The sequence below is a fragment of the Coturnix japonica genome, chromosome Z (genome assembly GCF_054131305.1).
Source record: "Coturnix japonica strain WE chromosome Z, WE-NBRP24, whole genome shotgun sequence".
Taxonomy (NCBI): Eukaryota; Metazoa; Chordata; class Aves; order Galliformes; family Phasianidae; genus Coturnix; species Coturnix japonica.
Window position 1 is genome coordinate 14,859,539 of NC_140702.1, and position 19,093 is coordinate 14,878,631.

General features: G+C 37.7%; 1 long non-coding RNA gene across 2 annotated transcripts in view; it reads left to right on the forward strand.

Moving 5' to 3' along the window:
• The window catches only part of LOC146753764 (uncharacterized), a 36,073-nt gene extending 23,270 nt beyond the window's left edge, over positions 1–12,803 (forward strand). The window contains exons 1-2 of one of the 2 annotated variants that reach the window (XR_014939488.1): positions 8,063–8,150; positions 8,236–12,803. This is a non-coding gene — a long non-coding RNA (uncharacterized LOC146753764). Of the gene's footprint in view, positions 1–8,062; positions 8,151–8,235 lie in introns of those variants that run through there. The other variant, XR_014939487.1, reaches the window with a different exon arrangement.
• The last annotated feature ends 6,290 nt before the right edge of the window (positions 12,804–19,093 follow it).

A 19,093-nucleotide genomic window follows, 5' to 3' on the forward strand; every position in this document is an offset into this window, starting at 1 on the left:
CTCCATTGTATATAACACTTTTGTAACTCTCAGATTTTGGGGATCTTTCAACAAAGAAAGAAGACTATCATTCTTAACTTCAGAGATCTCACTGAGGTTGAACTGAGATTGGTTAGATGTAACTTTGCAAACACTACATTTCCTGCTTCATTTTCTTTCAAATTCCAAGTCCACTTGCTTTTCCACTTTTCTTTTGTGATTACAGCACAGACAGATAACAAGTTATCAAAGCAAAAAAAAAAAACAGCAAAAAAAACACATTTACAGAAGTAACTGTAAAAGGCTGCAATAAAAGCAATCAAGGCATTTTTGTCCCATGAATATTATTTCAAGTGCATCTTAATTTTAGATGTTCTTTGATGCACTCCCTTCTATATATTCATATTTCTACATATATATATCTATATGCTTCATTCACATATGCTGAATGAAATTAATACTCTCATCAATGTCAGTGGTGATATTAACATAGCTACATTGACAAAAACTTTGTCATTACTCAGTGGGACCAGATCTCCCTCCTGTTTACAAGCTCCTTAAAGTACTGGAAGGCTGCAATGTGGTCTCCCCAGAGCCTTTTCTTCTTGAAGCTAAACAAACCCAACACCCTCAGCCTTTTTTCATAGTAGAGGTGCTTCAGCCCTCTGAGCATCTTTGTGGGTTCTTCTGGACCTGCTTCAACAGCTCCCTGTCTTTCTTATATTGGAAGCCCAAGACCTGGATACAGCACTGCAGATAAACCCTCACAAGGACAGAACAAAGACAATCCCCTCCCTATCCCTGCTGCCACCCCTCTGTTGATGCAGCCCAGGATACTGTTGGCCTTCTGAGATGCGCACTGCTGGGTCATGTCCAGTTTTCCATCCATTTCTACTATTTACTATTCATTCATTCACCATTTCATGGCCAACTACTACTCTCACCCAAACAAACAAAAAGATGGAGAGAGAGTAATTCTACAGAATTTGAACACATACTTTATTGCATTGAAGCATGGTTGGCTGAAGGCTGAGTACTGAAAGGAGGCACATAATAACAAATATTATGTATTTAAAAAAGAATTAAAGAAAGATAGAGTTAAATAATTCTTAGGACTCAGATGTAATACTTTTTTCCAGCATACATGCTGTATATGTGTAATTTATTAAGCTAAATATGCCCAGCTTTGTTCAGGACTGGCTTTGTCCTGGTCATTGACTGGAAGAGTTAGTTAATAAGTATTTACATTAAAGCACTTCGCTTGCGTAGCAAAACATACCATAAAAATATAATTTAGATAGCAAAACAGTATTGGTATTTATCATACTACAATGTGTTTTGTGTACCTGTCATATCTAAAATGCTTTTATTGTGTGTTATGATAATAAGGTTTGTACTTTGCTGTGTTTTGTTCCCTTTTCCATCAGCAACCAGCTTTCAGTTGTTTGCAAACCATAGGAGCTGTGAAAGTGCATGGTGTCTTCCATTAGCTTCCCAGTAAATCAAGGACAACAGCTTTCAAGCTGCTCATTTCATTGCATCCGTTGATCACTAATTCTTATTTGGGATACAGAAACACAGGGAACTGGTTTTAAGCAGTATAATATTTACAGCTATGCACTGAATTTGTCCTCTGTTTACAGAGATAGTGAAAAAAAGAACTGCAAATGAAATTTGATTGTTCAATAGTTGTGCTACTTTCTTCTACAGCCTTTTGAAAAGTGCGTGAGTTTATTATACTTTACATAAAAGCACCTCTGATAGGACTTCTGTCCGATGGAGATTCAGTATGGCTCTGTAACTATATACCTGTTTTTTGTTTGTTTATTTGCTTGTTTTCATAGAATCACAGAGTGACAAAGCTGGAAAGGACCTATGTGATCATCTAGTCCAACTGTCCTCCCATCACCATTGCTAGCACAAGCCACTAAACCATGTCTCATAGCTCCTCCTGAACACTGCCAGTGAAGGCAACTCCACTACCTCCCTGGGCAGCCATTCCAGTGCCTGACCACTCTCTGAGAGAAAAAGTTTTTCCTTATGTCTAATCTAAACCTTCTCTGTTACAACTTGCTGCCATTTCCTCAGGTCCTGTTTTTTGCCTGGGAGAAGAGGCCAAGCCCCTCCTCATTACAGCCTCCCTTCATGATGTAATGTATGGAAAGAAGTTATAGGCAATTTTCTACCAGACCATTCAGGAAATGAACATTTTGTAATTGAATCTTCTAGAATCTTTGTAAAATACTGTAAATAAATGGTTAGCGGTGTTGCTTTTCTAGGTTACTCTAATACCTAACAAGACTTTCACAGAGTGTCTTTTTGAGTCCTTTCTGACCAGGAATCCTCATTTGTACTTGATATACTAATATTCATCCTTGGAGATAGGCTGTTATAGAACAGCTTCCTAACAGAGGCTTCTCAAATAAAATTTGAGAGGCAAAATAATCTTTGTTCAAAATTTATATGGGATTGAAGGAAATGGAAGGGAAGCGAGAAGCAGCATAAAAGGAACCTGAAGAGGGAAGACCAGGAATTTTAATTTGGTGAGCAAAATGAGACATGTTCAGTCCTTGTCTGGAATTCGGCATTCCTCTCTAGGTGTAATGTTCTCTGATATTACTGCCTGAGGCTGTCTTACGTGTGATTTATACAATGCCTAAGAATTCCATCATGCTACCATTGTAAACTACAATTTACCTGAGGCATCCCCTCATTTTGTTTGTGCGTTTTATTTTAATTTTCATAGTTTGAATCTTCATTAAAAAATGTATGTATATATAATTTTTATGTACTATCCCAAGTATTACTGTAGCTAGCTAGTATGTTTTTCCACAGTGGAATTCCCTGTTAAATGAGATGAAGAATATAGGATTTCCCATTTTCCACCAGAGGATTTCCTGATTACCTGGTGACTGCGGATGTACTAGTGAAAACAGAAACTGGGAGCATTTTATTTGGGCATGAAGCCAGTATGCTTTTTCAAATTTAGACAGTAAAGTTTTCAGCCTTGTTAGGTTCTATCTTATTGTTAATGCAGGCAGATAACTGGTGGTAAGATTTGCCAAAGCTGCCTAACTATGTTCAGCATAGGAGAAAGATTTAGACAGTGAGAATTATAATCCATGAAGATTTTCCAGAAACTCCTCCTGATTTGTTAGAGGTGGGGATGACTTGAAAATTGTTTTTCACTCATGTTTAATAGCCTTTGTGGGTTGCCAGTTGTTTGTTCTTTTATACAGACAAAAAGTAGAGTTCATTAGTAAAGAGATTATATACATGTCTGTGTTTAAAAAATGAATTATATGCATTTGAACATAGTGAATTAATTAAACATAGTCTCAGTGTGTTTCCAAGCCATAGGTCCAGCATCCAGTTCTTCATTTTCTGACCTATGGTTTTTACAGAAAATCCTGCTGCTGCAGTGTTAATATTAAGTATTTTCCTGGAAAAACTTATGCTGCTGAGAGGCATTAGTGCCATCATGTTTGTGTTTTTTGAGTGCATTTTCTTCTGGTGCACAATGAACGATGTTATAAACATGCCAAAAATATTTTTAGAAATATTTATATTGTCAGGATGCAGAAGTTTGGCACATAGAATTGGTTTAATAGCTCAGAGTCCAATTTTGAGTAATTTAAAGAAAGTGGCTTGTCTTTGTATAGTACGAATGCATATCTTTGACAATTGTCACTAAAAAGTTGTCTGAGTCCTTCTTCCTGAAAAAAAACTCTAATTACTTTCAGAGGGAACAAAGGTAACATTAATCTCATGAATGTAGCAGCATGAATACTATCTACAGCAAAACGTTTTAAAAATAGCACTGTTTTTTTTTGTAAGACTTCTTCTACTGGGCCTTCAAGATACATAGATTTTGCCCAAAGCTTTTCTTGCTGAAGGTACTGCTGTATCTTCTCTTACCTGTTGCATCTAGGCTGGGGCAATCCCAAGCACAGACACAGGTTGTGTAGAGAATGGCTAGAAGGCAGCCCTGAGGAGAAAGGTTTGGGAGTGTTGGTTGATGAAAGATTCAACATGAGTTGGCAATGTGTAATGCAGCCCAGGAGGCCAGATGTATCCTGAGTTACATCAAGAGAAAAGTGACAAGCAGGTACTCCTACCCCTCTGCTCTACTCTCATGGGACTTCACCTGCAGTACTGCTTCCAGCTCTGGGTCCCACAACACATATAGTACATGGAACTGTGGAAGTGGGTCCGCAGGAGGGCCTCAAAGATGATTGGAGGACTGGAGTATCTCCCCTCCGAGGACTGGCTGAGAAAGCTGGGACTTTTCAGCCTAGACAAGAGAAGGCTTCAGGGGGACCATATAGGGGTGTTGCAGTACCTAGAAGGAGCCTAAGGGAAAGCTGAGGAGGGACTCTTTATAAGGGCATGTAGTGATAGAACAAGAAGAAATGGTTTTAAAATGGAAGAGGGTGCATTTAGACTACATATTAGGAAGACATTCTGTACTGTGAGTGTGATGAGACACAGGAACAGGCTGCCTCATGAAGTTGTGAATGCTTCCTTCCTGTAAGCACTCAAGGCCAGGCCAGATGGGACTTTGAGACAACGTGGTGTAGTTGAAAGTTTCTGGCCTGTAGCAGAGGTGTTGAAACTAGATGATCTTAAACATCCCTTCCAACCCTAAATCACTCTATGATTCTATGTTATGATTCCGTGTCTTTTATTATGTGCTTTTCTGAATACTTGTCTCAACATTTTTGAAGTCACTTATGTCGTATTTTTTTAACATAGCTGCAATATCCAAGGAAAGTAGAAACAGAGTTCTATATGGCACAACCCAAGCAGAATGCTGCCCCTGCCTCTCTGTTCTGCAGCTAAGAGAGACTTCACGTCAAAAAGCACACCCCTAGGGGTCAGTATAATCATTGTAACATTAGCACTCAGAAATCAAAATTTAAGTGTCTTTAAATATAAAATTAACCAGCTACAGAAAGAAGCATACATTTCAATTATTATTTGTCCTTAAACGACCCCTCTAAAGTCATGGTGAATCCCGCTACTAGTCAGCAGTACAAACCAACACTGTACATCAGGACACAATGTCAAAAAGTTTACTGAAGTGGAACTGGAGCTCTGACCAACTTGGTCAACTTTGTAGCCATAAGAAAAGAATTGGATGAATTGATAAACTTTGCTTGGAGGTGGGGTGCCAAGGATAGGCTTGTTGCTGTGGCGGGCAAGAAGCACGTTAGACCCTGTAAAGTAAGAGGGATAACATGTAGGGAGTCAGCAGCTGGAGTGGAAGTGAGCTGGGTAAGGAGAAAAATAAGTAAAAAAGAAAATAAGTTAACTTGGATAAAGTGGCAAAGCTTGCTGAATATAATGATCTCCCATCATAATTAATGGTTGAAGACTTTATATTGGTGTCAGTTACAGAATAGATGCTGTGTTTTGTCTTTGTGTTTCAAATGCTCTCTCCAAAGATGCTTTCTCACATGTGAGATGAAAACAGCTCACTTGGCAACTCTCATTCCAAAGCATTAGTGCAAAATGTACTCCTAATATTTGTAATAAACACTTTAGCAAATGTAACATAAACACTAGATCCATCTAGGAGAAAAAGTATATTCCATCAGATAAACTAAATTGTTCAGAATCTTTTGCTTTCTATGCTGCATGTGTTTAGGAAGTTAGTTATGAAACAGACGCAACCTAGTCTTGAAAATGTTGATGGATCCTGCAATACTTATATTCAGTAATTTTATTAAGACCCAAATGAATTCACTACCAATTAGTGGACATGATATGAAACAGGAGCATTGCAAGTGTCATGGGGGCTGTATCTAATTATGCAATAGATGATTTAGACTTTGGGCTTTTACGTGGTTCACAACATGGTTAGTTTTGTCACCATGGGAATGTTCTATAATTTGCCAAATAGCATAACAAAACGTGTGGTATGAAGGTGCTGGTGCTTCACTATTCTTATGTTCATGCTTTGCTGACTGTGCAAAATTCAGGCTGGAAAGAAATTGCAGAAGATGCTTAAAACATTTAGTTTTAAACATGTCCTTTGTTAGCAAACATTAAATCTAATTTATGCAGCAGTGAACTAGGTGACAGGATACACAGGCACTTGGGGCTTGATGCAGTTGTCTCAAGAAAGCCCTCTCAGATACTGGACTGTTTGCATAGAACTGTTGGATATGAGCTCCCCCAAGAAAGTAGGGAACTCTGATGCGTTCTTGGATTTGCATGTGAATGCAGTGTGGTAAATCCTGGGGTATGTCAGATGTCACTGGATGTCTGTACATAGTAAGCTGAACCAAGCTTTTACTGTTCATATATTCCCACAACACTGAAGTTCACTGGCAGCATATGAAATAGTTCATTTTTATTTCTTTTCTTGGTATGGACACAGTCTTACTTTGTTACAGCAGTTCTTTGTGTTAAATTCATTGAGTTTTCAGCACTACCTTTGAATACAAGGAAAATTCCAAAACAAATTGTATAAGAGCTTAGATAACAATGGCTTCAAAAGAGAGCATTAATCAAGACCTAGCCCCTGGTGCCTGAATAACTTTCAAAAGGAGACAAACAGTGTTTGTTTAGCCTTTTTTTTTTTCCTCCCTGCTCAGGCTGTCCAAACTGAACCTAAGCCCGAGGCAAAACAAGCTTTGGGAAATTAAAATAAAATAAAATAAATAAAATAAAATAAAATAAAATAAAATTTAATTAAGGAGAATAAAGTTAAAGACAAGTTAAAAAAAAAAAAAAAAGAAAGGAAGATGAAGAAAAGGTCTCTAGTACTTACAAATAAAAAGATTTGTATCGTATCAGCTTTACAATGATGTAATAACATTGAATTCTGTGTGATTACATTGATGTAACCACATCAGAACCCACAGAATGTGTCACAGTGCAGGAGGCACTGAATATACTTCACAGAGTGTTTTACAGTAATCTAATGTGTATATCCTGTTTGTTTTTTTTTACAGCACAGACATGCAGATGTTTGTTCTCAGTACTATGAAAACAGTTTTGTTGAAAATATTGTATATTGCCCTTATCTATATAAAGACCTACAGGTGTCAGCAACTGTGTGCTTGTGTGGCAAAAAAATAATAATCATGTATTGTAACAGAATGCTATACAGAACATTTCAACAGCAGAGTAATTGATCTTTTTTTGCTGACAGTGGGCACTTTCTTACACAGATGTTCACTCAGGGAAACAGTGATTATTGCTTTAGAATGAAAGACAATGATTGAAGATTTTAATTCTTCATTCAGTATTGGAGTTATCAAAGAGACCTGAAAATCTTTGTAAATGTATGCTAGTAAACTGGTGCTATCAAACAATACACAACAGGGTGCACCTCTGAATTTCTATATACAAAAGTACCCATTACATTCTGACAAAGCCATATGCATTTTAGAAGAGCCTCAAGGATTTCTCCGATATTTATAAGTCTTAGGAAGGAGTTCCTCTCTAACAAAATCATCGCTCTTTATTTCAAACAGCTAGTGTTACAGTGGTTCTGGCTTCTTTACTGCTCCCGATAATGATAATTATTATAATTATCACAATTACATATACATAACCATTACTGCCCCATTTTATCAAGTGAAAATTATGAGTAAATTATGCAAAAAAAAAAAAAAAGAAAAAGAAAAAATTGCTGTAATGAACTATACACAGCAATCTGTGTGTAGATACACCTGACCAAAACAGTAACGAACTTGCTTTTGATATTGCAGCATGAGAAATGGTGCCCCAGGCATTTTATGCCCGCATTATTTAGACCCTTATTTCCCCAGCAGACCTGCTGTTTAGGTAGAGCAGATCATTTTAGCACCTCTTTAGTGGAGTTCAGGGATGATCTGAGTTGCACAGAAGGGAGTAAAAGCAGGTTATTCTCTGTCATGTTTGTGCATGAATAGTCTGCAAGTACTCACTGAGACCAATAATTGTCTACTTCCATGATTAGCTTTACAAATGTTTTATGTGGTGGCATTAGCACAGTTTCTCATACGAAATATTATTCCTGTTATTCCCTGTTACTCCTTTTCTCCTGTTTGCACTTCTTCCGTGTTTTGTCTCTATCGCTTCAGGAGAGGTTTGCCCTCCAGAGAAGTAAATTGACTCAAAACAGGTCGACTGAAAACAGATGCATTGAAATGCTGCTGCTGCTTGCCTTGCTGAAGGTCAGTGGCAATCATAATGCCTGGGAGAGTAAATTCCCAGGCCAGCCATTGGGTGACATTTCTTCTGTGTATTTCTTTCCCACAGTTTATGGAGCTGGATCAGAGCTCATGGAATCGCTGGGAATCTGCAGCTATCTCCTCTGTGTCTTAGGTCAAGTCCCCCAGGTCTCCAAAGAAAACTGCTTCTGACTAGTGCACTTTATTTCATTAAAGCACTTGTTTCTTGTGTGCTGGCAGCATGGCATTACTGACTCATGTAGCATGATCGGGCAAGCATCTGACAGCGGCAGCAGGCCAGGAGGACTTTCAGAAGCACCTGCTGCTCCTGCCACTTCCCCTGCCTGCTGGTGACATCAGCTGTGACAAGGAGACAGCTGCCTGCATCTTGCTGTGTGACTCTGACAACGCTTCAGCCATCAGAAGCTGGGTGATGTAAAAGCTACTGTCTTCATCCCGCAGCATCTGCCTCCATTCTGACTTTCCTGCAGTTTTCCTGTTGTTATTGTAGTACTGCAGCAATATCAATGGAATGTTAGCCGTATGGGGCAGACATCCTGTTTGTCTGCATCTACAGTGTAAAATATTGGCAGAGCTGATAGGAGCTGTATTGGTCATCCACAGGCACTCTCTCTGACTTCTTAGCACTGAAAGACCTGCTTAGGGAGAAGCAGAAGAATCACAGAAAAAAATCCTGCTAGGGAATTGTTATATTTCATTTTTAATATGTTCAATAGATCTTAATCTGAACATAAAATGCAGACTCTTGGAAAGGGTAAACTGCTCAGCTCAAAACTGTGGGATATTTAGATAGACCAATATCATAGGCAAATGGAATGATCCCCTCATCCCAGAAATCAGGGCTAGGGAATACTGTTATTTTTTTCCCTAACAGTTTTATTTTTCTTGAGGTAACATCTTCTGTTTTACACTTGTTTTGAGGCAAACATTATTTGCACTTGCTGCTGTAACAATGACTAGTGCCACTTATCTGCAATGAATCTCATTTAGAAAAGAGTTAACGGCTCAGGATACATGATACACAAAAAGATTCCTGAGCTTGCTATTCTTTGGGTTTTTCTTAGAGTAGAAGAAATATTGTTTTGTTTTGTTTTTGGTACTTAAAAAAATGAAAATTAATGTCTTGTTCTTGTTTTTCCAATGTTTGTAGGAAGTCTCTCAGTGGAAAGGCATGGGTTGTATCAACTGGAAGGAGAATATCAAACTCCATCTGCCCCAGATGTGAAAATCTTGTAACCATTCATGGCACTGAACAAGAATTAGAGACTAAAACCCCAATAAACATTTTTTAAATCAGCCAATTTAGCCAGTTGCCTCCTACTCCTGAACTAAGTTGCAAACTTGTCAATGAAGGAGCTGGATAGTAAGGACACACAGTAAAATGTGAGCTGGAAAAGAAGTGTTACCATAGTAAGAAGCTGATGAATCTCCATTAGAGGATCTGTTTTGCATGGGATTGCATTTATTTATTTATTTATTTATTGCTTAATTTATGTTGATGCTTAGAAACAGAGGGCTAACGACAGCTTTTGAGTCATCTCATCTAGTCCTCCAAAAAAGTAGTTCTGAAAACCTGAAAAAAGGTAAAAGCAAGAAAGGAAAGGGCTGAGAAGGGCTGAGTAGAAGAGAAGGGAACTTTCTCTTGCATTGGAAAGACAGTTCTGGCTGCTTAGAGCAGATGAAACATGGCTCCTCCTTTCCAAACTTTATTTTCTTTGGGGAAAAAAAAGCTCATTGTATTTATTACTGGAATCGGAGCTCCATGAAGTATCCAAGAGCCTATTAATCTAAGCTTTGGGGAAGTCATGTGGAGCTTTAAAATAAAACGTTCTTTTAAAAGTTTGAAGAATTCCACAGTTATTATGAAAGTCTTCACCATATCTGTTTTCTGATGCAGTAAATGAGCTAGATGTATAGATAAGCCATGGTTTTTAAAGTAGTGGCAGTTATTTAGTGAACTGGTACAGAGAATAATTCCAGTGATGAGAAATGTACTTACTTTGTCTCCATTCTGGGGATGCAAGGGATGTTGTAATGGTAATAGTATGATGTATGTTTTTCTTTAAGTTGCAAACACCCTTTGTTTTTACACAATTGTTCAGTAAGCAACAATAAAAAAATTCTACACTGGTCCAGACATCTAGGCTGGAAGGCAAACTTTCTTGTTGGTTCTGGACAAACTGTTCAGAAGGAGCTCAATTACAAAATAAGATGGTAAATGTAGGTGGTTTTTTTTTTTTTTTTCTCCAGGCTTATCAGATATCGAAGAGTAGGTCCCATTGATCCATTGACTATGCAGGTCATTTAGAGTACTTGCTTTCTTTCAGATGGGATAGGGAGGCTTAAAAATAGTCAAACGCAGGTAAAAATAAATTTCAGAAAGCACAAGAGAAAGTTGCTTCTTATACAAGTCAAAGGTATTCTGTAATATAATGAGACATGACTTGGCCTTTTCTGTAAAGCAAAAAAAAAAAAAAAAAAAAATTATTTTCAGTAGTTGTCTGTAGAAGGCTTTACTTACGTTTCCCTAGAAAGAGGATAAAGCATCCACTGATGAGTAGGCACGCCTAAGCAGCAAAAAATGGGAGAAAAAGAAATTACAACTTGGAGTAATATTATTTAGATTTGTGGCTCACCTGTTACAGAATGAAAGAAGCTTCACTCACTTTGGGATTGTGTAAAATTATGGTGTATGATGAAGTACAATTACATGAAACTGCTTAAGATTTTAAATAACAGACAAAAGACATTAATTCGTCTTTGCTTCACATCAGTAACCTAATGTCCAGAATTGGTTCAAGAGACAATGTGTGTGGAAGAGTAATTGGCAGTTTTTTAAGAATATTTTTTCTTTGTTTAAGGAAAAGTAGGATAGGAAGTTCTAAGCACAGTTTATGAAGTGCTGCTTCATCTGTTTACAGTGACATATCCTGTTAGAATTAAACCTCCAAAAATATGTTCCCCGAATATATGAGATTCTATACTTATTCATATTTGTCCACAATAGCTGCACGTTGTGAAGCAGGTGCATGACACATGGTTAAGCTACCACACTTCATAGTGTAAGTTTTGTGTATATGAAAACCCTTTATCTGAAAATGAAAAAGCTGATAAGATAACATGCCCTTCGCTGAGGTCTTGTATTCCAGGACTTGGTCCATACAGCCTCAGGTTTTTAAACAGTAATACTTTCCCTCTTGATTTAATTATTGATAGAAACATTTAAAGACAAAAACTGAATAGTATTTATGTTGGTTTTTTTGTTTTTTTTTTTATTCCATAGCAATTATGTAATGAATGCATCAATTCCAGAGTTCACAGTGGAGGTCTAGGGATGTTGTCAGTATAATGATCACTGACCAATTAATGACATGGTAGATATTGATGTGAGCTGTACCACATAATACCTGTTTGTTACACTACAGTAGGAATGTTATGTGCAAGACACAGTGTACTAAAAGCATCTCTGCTCCTACAGTTCAAGGCAATACTGAATCACCAAATTCAGCAAGCACAAGACATTAATTCTGTCTGAAGATCCGGAGTTTTGGAGAGTGTTTATTTCTAAAATTCCTACATAGTCCAAAGGTTTATGAAGGGAATGGAAAGAATTCCTCAAAGAGATTGTGCAGAACTGTGAAAACTGAAGATTGTTTGGCATCAAAATAATCTGGCATTAGGTGATAGTTCACAGGGGTTTATTAACACAGGTTAAGGACAATTTTGATCGAGACAATCTCTGTAAGCAGCTAGTCTGTTTATCACACAAGGTGTTCTTCCTCCCAAAATACGCTGACTTCAATCTTAATATACCAGGTACTGGAATCTAAATACACGGTGCTTACATGTGCCTCAGATACAAAATAAATGCTTGTCTTTCTTTATTATTGTCTTCTTCCTTCAGTACTGCAGCTTCATTTACATGTATGTGAAATCTAAATACAATCTTCCAAAGTGGGCTTTGTAGCATGGATGCTCTGTATTGCTTCTTTATGTCATGTTAGTGCAAAGTGACAGTAATCCGTGACTGAGAACTCTTGATGTAAATATACCCTAGAGTTTAAGGTTTTGTTTGTTTGTTTTTTGAACAATAGTGAGAAGGCAAAGCCAACTCCATTAATTTTAAATAATCATTGTGTTCTGGAGGAAGGAGAAAACAACTGACCTCCAGGGCAAATGCTTTTATATTTTTACTTAATTAAGTCATACATATATATGCAGAAGACTACTGGTGATCTATATACGCTGTGTTATAATCTAAGGGTTTCATCTGAAGGAGGAGAAATCCTTTAAAGGTTAATGTCTCTTAATAAAGTCATGCTCCCACTTTGTTGAATGCTACATTATTTGATAACAGTTCATAATCTCCTTTCCTCAAATCTAAGTGCATTATTAGAAATGATGGATTATATGGCTTTATTATGAGATTCATAATAAAAGTATTTAGAATACTCACGATGTTCTCAAGACCAAGAATACATTTTGAGGAAATATCTTCATTTCCCCTCTTTCCTCCTGGCCCCTGTCTAAGAGTGAACTTTCTATGCTGTTTTCACTACAAATGATGCTCTAAGACCTTCCATGCCAAATATATATATATATAAAATAAAATAAACCACACCCTTGTCCTAAGCATTTTTACTTCAGCTGTATTGCTAATTTGAATATAGAACATTCCCAATTGAAACAATACTTACATGTATAGTTTACTTATTTTTAAACAATGATGTTCTTTTTTCATGACTGTGTGAAAATTCTCTGTGAATTTTCCTTTACTAGTGAAAGACTAATTCTCCAGTTAAATGTTCCATATTTGTTATAGAAAGTTTCTGCTGCCTTTGAAAACATCCCAAGATCAAGCTGCAGATGTTAATGCAGTGAAATGCTTGCCTTGTGCTCGAGGTGTAGCGCTTCCAACCTATGCCAACTTTTCTATGAGTCCTCTCAGGGTAAACTGGGAAAAATATGGACGGACAGATAAATGGAAATGGAGGTATAACTAACAAAGCTCTTGATTTGTAAACCAGGACTTTTTGAGAAGGTTTAAATGGAAATACTATGCAGAGAAAAACCAAAACTACCTTTTAGATTTATTTTTCAGAGCAGATCTCACTAGTGAACAAAGAACTTCCCTTGCTTCTGAGACTATCAGCTAATCATGACATGGAATTTGTAGATTTCTCTAAATGGTGTATACAGATGTGTGTGATTTGAACACTCATGCATGGCATCTGCATTTCTCATACCCTATAAATGCATAGGAGGAGGTAGGAACTCTGCCTTGTGGCCCTCGTGTTTTCTATGCCTAGTATTTCCTCAGAGCAATTTTCAGCTCTATGGATCTGTTGTTCTTTATTTCATGGACAAATAGATGAAGCTATGATACCATGTCTCCTTTTCTCCCACATCATGTGGTTTCATCACTGTTGCTTTCTAATGTTCCTGATAGTCAATTTCAAATGTACAGAGCACTGTTTTCCACTGGAAAACATGACTGTATGACAGTTATTTACAATGAGATTTGTATTTTTCAGAGTTCTGTCTGACTGAGCATATTTGTCATTATGCTTTTATTTGTATTTTCAACAAGAAAGACTTGTGAAATAGCAGACAAATGTTCCTGGTGAAGCACTACCTCTTGTTTTGTGTGCAACAATTTTATCTGATCTTCTAACTTATGCTTCATGAGCAATAGTGAGTAAGTTATCAGATTTCTCTTCAGCTCTGTCTGGACCACACTGATTATGATCTCTTCTTGTGACGGTAACTCTTAGAAAGCAGCTGCAATCCTTCACTGCAAAACTTACCATACACCATCCAATGACTTGATACATTCACTGTCTGATTAATAATCCTTGGTGCATGGCTATGAGTATTACATGTTTGTTTGTTTGTTTGTTTAACATCATCTGGACAGCACTAGCTAAAACCTTTATTTCTTTTTTATGGTCTCTTTTGTTATTTGTCTCATAATCTACTTTAAATGTACCACTTCATTTTCATTAATATTTTAGGAAAAATGTGCCTGTATATTTCTTTTCTGTTTTACCTTCTTTACAAAACCTGTATGTATGAAAAGAATACACTCAAGTCTGATTCAATAAATTCCTTCCATTACTGGTCACTCCCTTACGTATCTCAAATAATATTATCTATCATTGTATATTCCTATTTTGTACAACTCTTGATGTCATCTTGCTGAGCCTGATATCCTCTCCAGTTGCCTCTCTATACAAAATGCATGCACAGTAGAAGTCCAGCACAGCTGCTGATCTGCAAGGCCTGCCCCATAGGCCATTATCAGACAACAGCAGACAGTTGCTCTGAGGGGTTAGAACCTACACACTTTCACTTCACACTCAGTGTTTCCACTGAAGACCCAGTTCTCTGGGGCTAAATGCCAAAGAAAGATGCCAGCTTTCCTATGATGTATGTATCTAGCTGACATGGTTATGCAGGTGAAGTTATTTTGCAGGAGAAGTCTGAAGCACAAGTTGTTCTAGACGTGCACAAGTCAGAAAATATCTATAAAGCCTACATTTTTTTCTAACATCTTGGACAACTTGGGATTTTTTAAGGTAACAGACAATACCGTGTACTTGGCAGAAATTTCTGGAGGTCAGTTTGGAGCCTAGTGCAGCAAATGATTATCTGTGGCTGTTCCTGCTACTGGTGCCTGTGGACTTCAAAGAAAAAAATCAAGGTATGTAAATAAATCATGGGAGCCCAAGCTTTAGATTATAGAAAGAAAAGGGACAAAAACCAACACTAAAGCCTTTCTGTTATGAGTGACAGGGCCTTTTCACACTTCATCATCCTGAATGCTTGGCTAGAAGAGCAGCTGGGCTTCAGAAACATGTCATATACTTTCCTTCCCTTGTTCTTTCTTAATGAAAATATTTGGATAAAAAGGAATCCTTGTTTCCCAAGAACTCATCCGCCTCTCCTGTTTATTCTCTACCTGGTGTCATAGTCCTCTGGCAGCATAATAATTTCCACAGCAGTCCTGCTGTGATGTCACAAACAGGGGATTAGGATTTCAGATTTTTAATAAGTAGAAAAGGAGAGATGAATACTTAAACAAAGATTCTGCCTTCAAGTAAATTTCCTTGGTAATGTACCATGAGGAAAGAAAAATAGAGGAAATCTCTAATGTAAAGCTGGACTGTTTGAGAACAGTATGGCTTTTTCAAATTTTTCCACACTCCCCACTGAACCTCAGACTGCCTTTTGTCTTTATCCTCCATTAAGAAGCTGGCTCTGTGTTTCTAGGCAGAAGAACGCCTCTGGCAAAATTTCAGACTTAAGAGAATTATATTCTGATGACCTTTTTGAAATACTGAATGGCAGAATCCTACTTTACAAAGGCCTGGATTCCCAAAAAAGTGCTGAGAGGGTACCCTTCAGATGGACATGGAGCAAAGTGGGTATGACATGGCCTGGGAAGAGCAGGACAGCACTTCTGTAAAGTATATTCTGGCTTGGGGCTGTAAAAATCATGTTTTTTAATCCCTCCATTACAGGGAGGCCATTATTTATATCTGTCTCTAAGGATATTCTGACTTGTACTGTGGATTGCACTTTCCCTAAGATACACGGGTTTGTCAAATTGGGTGAATTAGTTAAATACATAAATAATTGAGCTTGTACAATTTTAATTAAAAGTACTGTGAAGCAATTAGAGTTTGAAATCATGAATACAAATCTCTAGGAGTATCTTACATATCTCTGATGCAAGTTAAAATAATCACTCAGAGACAGATTGTGTCATCAGTCTTTCCACAGAGTAGCTGTTTGTTCTCCAAGTAGTGCCTTTAAAATAGAGCGCGTGAAGAACAGCAAAATCTGTTCTACAAAGCTATCAGCAACTGACCAGGTGGCAAGTAAGAACCCTCCAGAAACTGTAGGGAATGCTTCCTTATTTTCTCCTGTCTTTTATGTCTCTAAGAAGTATTTCAGTGGTAGCCATCTAAGACATGACATTTCTTGTGACTTCATAGATAGGATGACTGTAACCAACAACTGCAGGTACAGTGTTAGCCCTGGGGAAATCCACTCTCATTCCTAATGGAAGATGAAGCTTGCCTGAAACATAAAGATACTGAAATGAGAAGATAAGTCTGAAGACCTGCAAAAAATAATGTGCTGCTTTTCATGTGGCATAACAAGGACACATTCAAATGTGTTCTTACAGTAGAAACAGAATTTAATTTTTCTTTTTGCACATTTGAAAAATACTGATATGTTACATAACAATTTTTATTTCTCAGCAATGACAATGTCTTACATGAAATACATCTCACCAAATGGGGGGAATGGTTTACTCCACGTGTGCATTTCATACATTCTTAATTTTTTTCTTCTCTTAACTTATACTGGAGTAACAGAAATCTACTACAGATTTACTATGAAGAAAAAAAACATGTCCTTGATATTTAGAATCTTGCTGTGCTCTGTGTATGTATATATAGTATTTGTAGCATATACAGAGAACTGTATGCCAGTTCATGCCAGCTCTGAGTTCAGAACTCAGAGCAAGGTGTAAGGACAGTATGTTCTGCTAGCATGACTAACCTCCATGACTCTAGTCAGCCTGGAGATAGAAGCAAACCAGAACCATGCAACACCAGGGGCTCCCTCTTGTATCCCTCTGTATCACTGGGCCAGGTGGTCTGCATAGCTGCTTAGCTCCATTCTTATTTCCAGTTTGGAGTACAAAATATACATGCCTGATAACCTGACTGCTACTAAGGAAATGAATCCTAACTTTCTGAAAACAAACCACAACAGCAGAAAGTAGCCCCTGAGTGGACTGGATAAATGGACTGCTACTATCTAGTTAAGCAGGTTTTTAGGATTGCATTTCCTGTATACATTAGTATTATGTGGACAAATTAGTAATACTATGATGTGTCTATTTATGCATGCTTGTAGCAAGTTATTGTGTAATATGTCCATGCAATGGTTTCATCTGCATATACAACAACAATTATATTTGTAAATCGTGTCTTCAGGTACACATGAAGGATAACTGTATACACATTTCCACTACTTAGCCTACACATTTTTTCCTGTGATATTTTATCCTATCATTTATCCATTCAATTTACATGAATCTACCTTCTGGTGAGACCTTTTGTAGCCTGCAAATTTGTTCTTATCTACACTGCAAGATATGTTTGCTGGCAGTTGTACAGCTTTATCTATACATTGAGTTGTCTGATCTGGAAATGTCATGACACTCAAACCTTCTCTTCTTTACAAGTTCTATTCCCAGCACTCAGAGTGCTAAGCCCTTCTTATCTGAGATATTTCCTCCAGCAACTTAGCTATGGCAGAAGGGGATAATCAGACAAACATTTCCATAGCTTTGGGGGATCCTTTTCTGATTTACATCAGATCCTGATGCTGCTGTAGCTGAATTAAAAATGGTTAAGTCTATTAGTTAAATGTTTGACCATTTTTCCCTTCTCAATGCTATCATAGCGGAGAGCCTGAAGTTGGGGAAAAAAAAAAAAAAAAAAAGTTTATGAGAATATAACTTACCTGTCTTTCTGTGTGATGTACTTGTATCTGTGAAACCACCACTACAACCATCAAACATCGCATATAACCAAGATGTATAGTTGAAGCCCTGAGCTACTACTACCGAGGTTCTTTAGCTGAAGGAAATTCACTGTAGAACATGGGAATTATTTGTTCATATTAACCAATTTATCAGACAGTAGTGAAATAGTTGTGTTAAAGTCTTCAACTTTTTATAATCAAACCTGGGAACGAAGATATGGGATTTAGCATGCTGAGTCGTCAGAAACACTACATTTTTTTCAGATAACACAAAAGCTCTGCAGGTGCACATGAAGAAGGTCTTTCAGTAGCAGTCACAGTGTAGATTTTTCTTAGCTGTGGGCAATGCAAAAGTATGTGCTTTAAAAGTCATTTGGGCTTCCATAATTTTAGAGTGGTCTTGGCTTAGATTAGCCTGCTATCATCAATTTCTATGCCATCAGGATTCATTAAACAGATTGTTCCCTAAAAGTTAGGCTTCAAAACCACTGCTGGTGCCTCCATGTGCAACTGAGGTGCTATGTCAAATAAAACGTTAACCTCTGTACACGTGTACTGATTCACTGCAGGTTAGTATGTGAATTGTATTTGAGTAGGAAAAGTAATTACTGCAAGCTATGTTTCAACTCTGAATCTGCACAGTGCCATTAGAGGTGTGCTTTGAGAGGTCTTGGAGAATGGGGGAAGTGCCTGAACTGGATGATAGCCAATGTCACTCCAGTCTTCAAAAAGGGCAAGGAAGATCTGGGTAATTACAGGCCTCTGTCCCTGGAAAGGTGATGGAATAGCTCATGCTGGATGCCATCTCCAGACACGTGGAAGAAAAAGAGGTTATCAGGAATAGTCAGCATCGGTTCACCAAGTGGAGGTCATGCTCAACAAACCTGGTGGACTTCTATGATGTTGTCACTGGCTGGGTGGATGTGGGAGAGCAGTGGATGTAATCTACCTAGATTTCAGCAAGGCTTGTGATACTACTGTCTCCAACAACATCCTTGTAATAAAGCTGAGGAAGTGTGGGATAGATGAGTGGACAGTGAGGAGGGCTGAGAACTGGCTGACTGGCAGAGCACAGAGGGTTGTTGTTGGCAGTGAATAGTCTGGTTGGAGACCTGTAACTAGTGGTGTTCCCCAGGGGTTGGTGCTGGGTCTGGTCTTGTTCAACATCTTCATCAATGACCTTGATAAGGGGATAGTGGCCACCCTCAGCAAATTTGCCAATGATATGAAGTATCATCACGTAACAGTAGCTCAAGCACTTGCACTGATTCATAGCACACAGCTGTCTCCTACATACATATGAAAAAAAAAGAATATTAAAAAAGCCAAATATCCTCATGTATGTTCCATTACTTCTC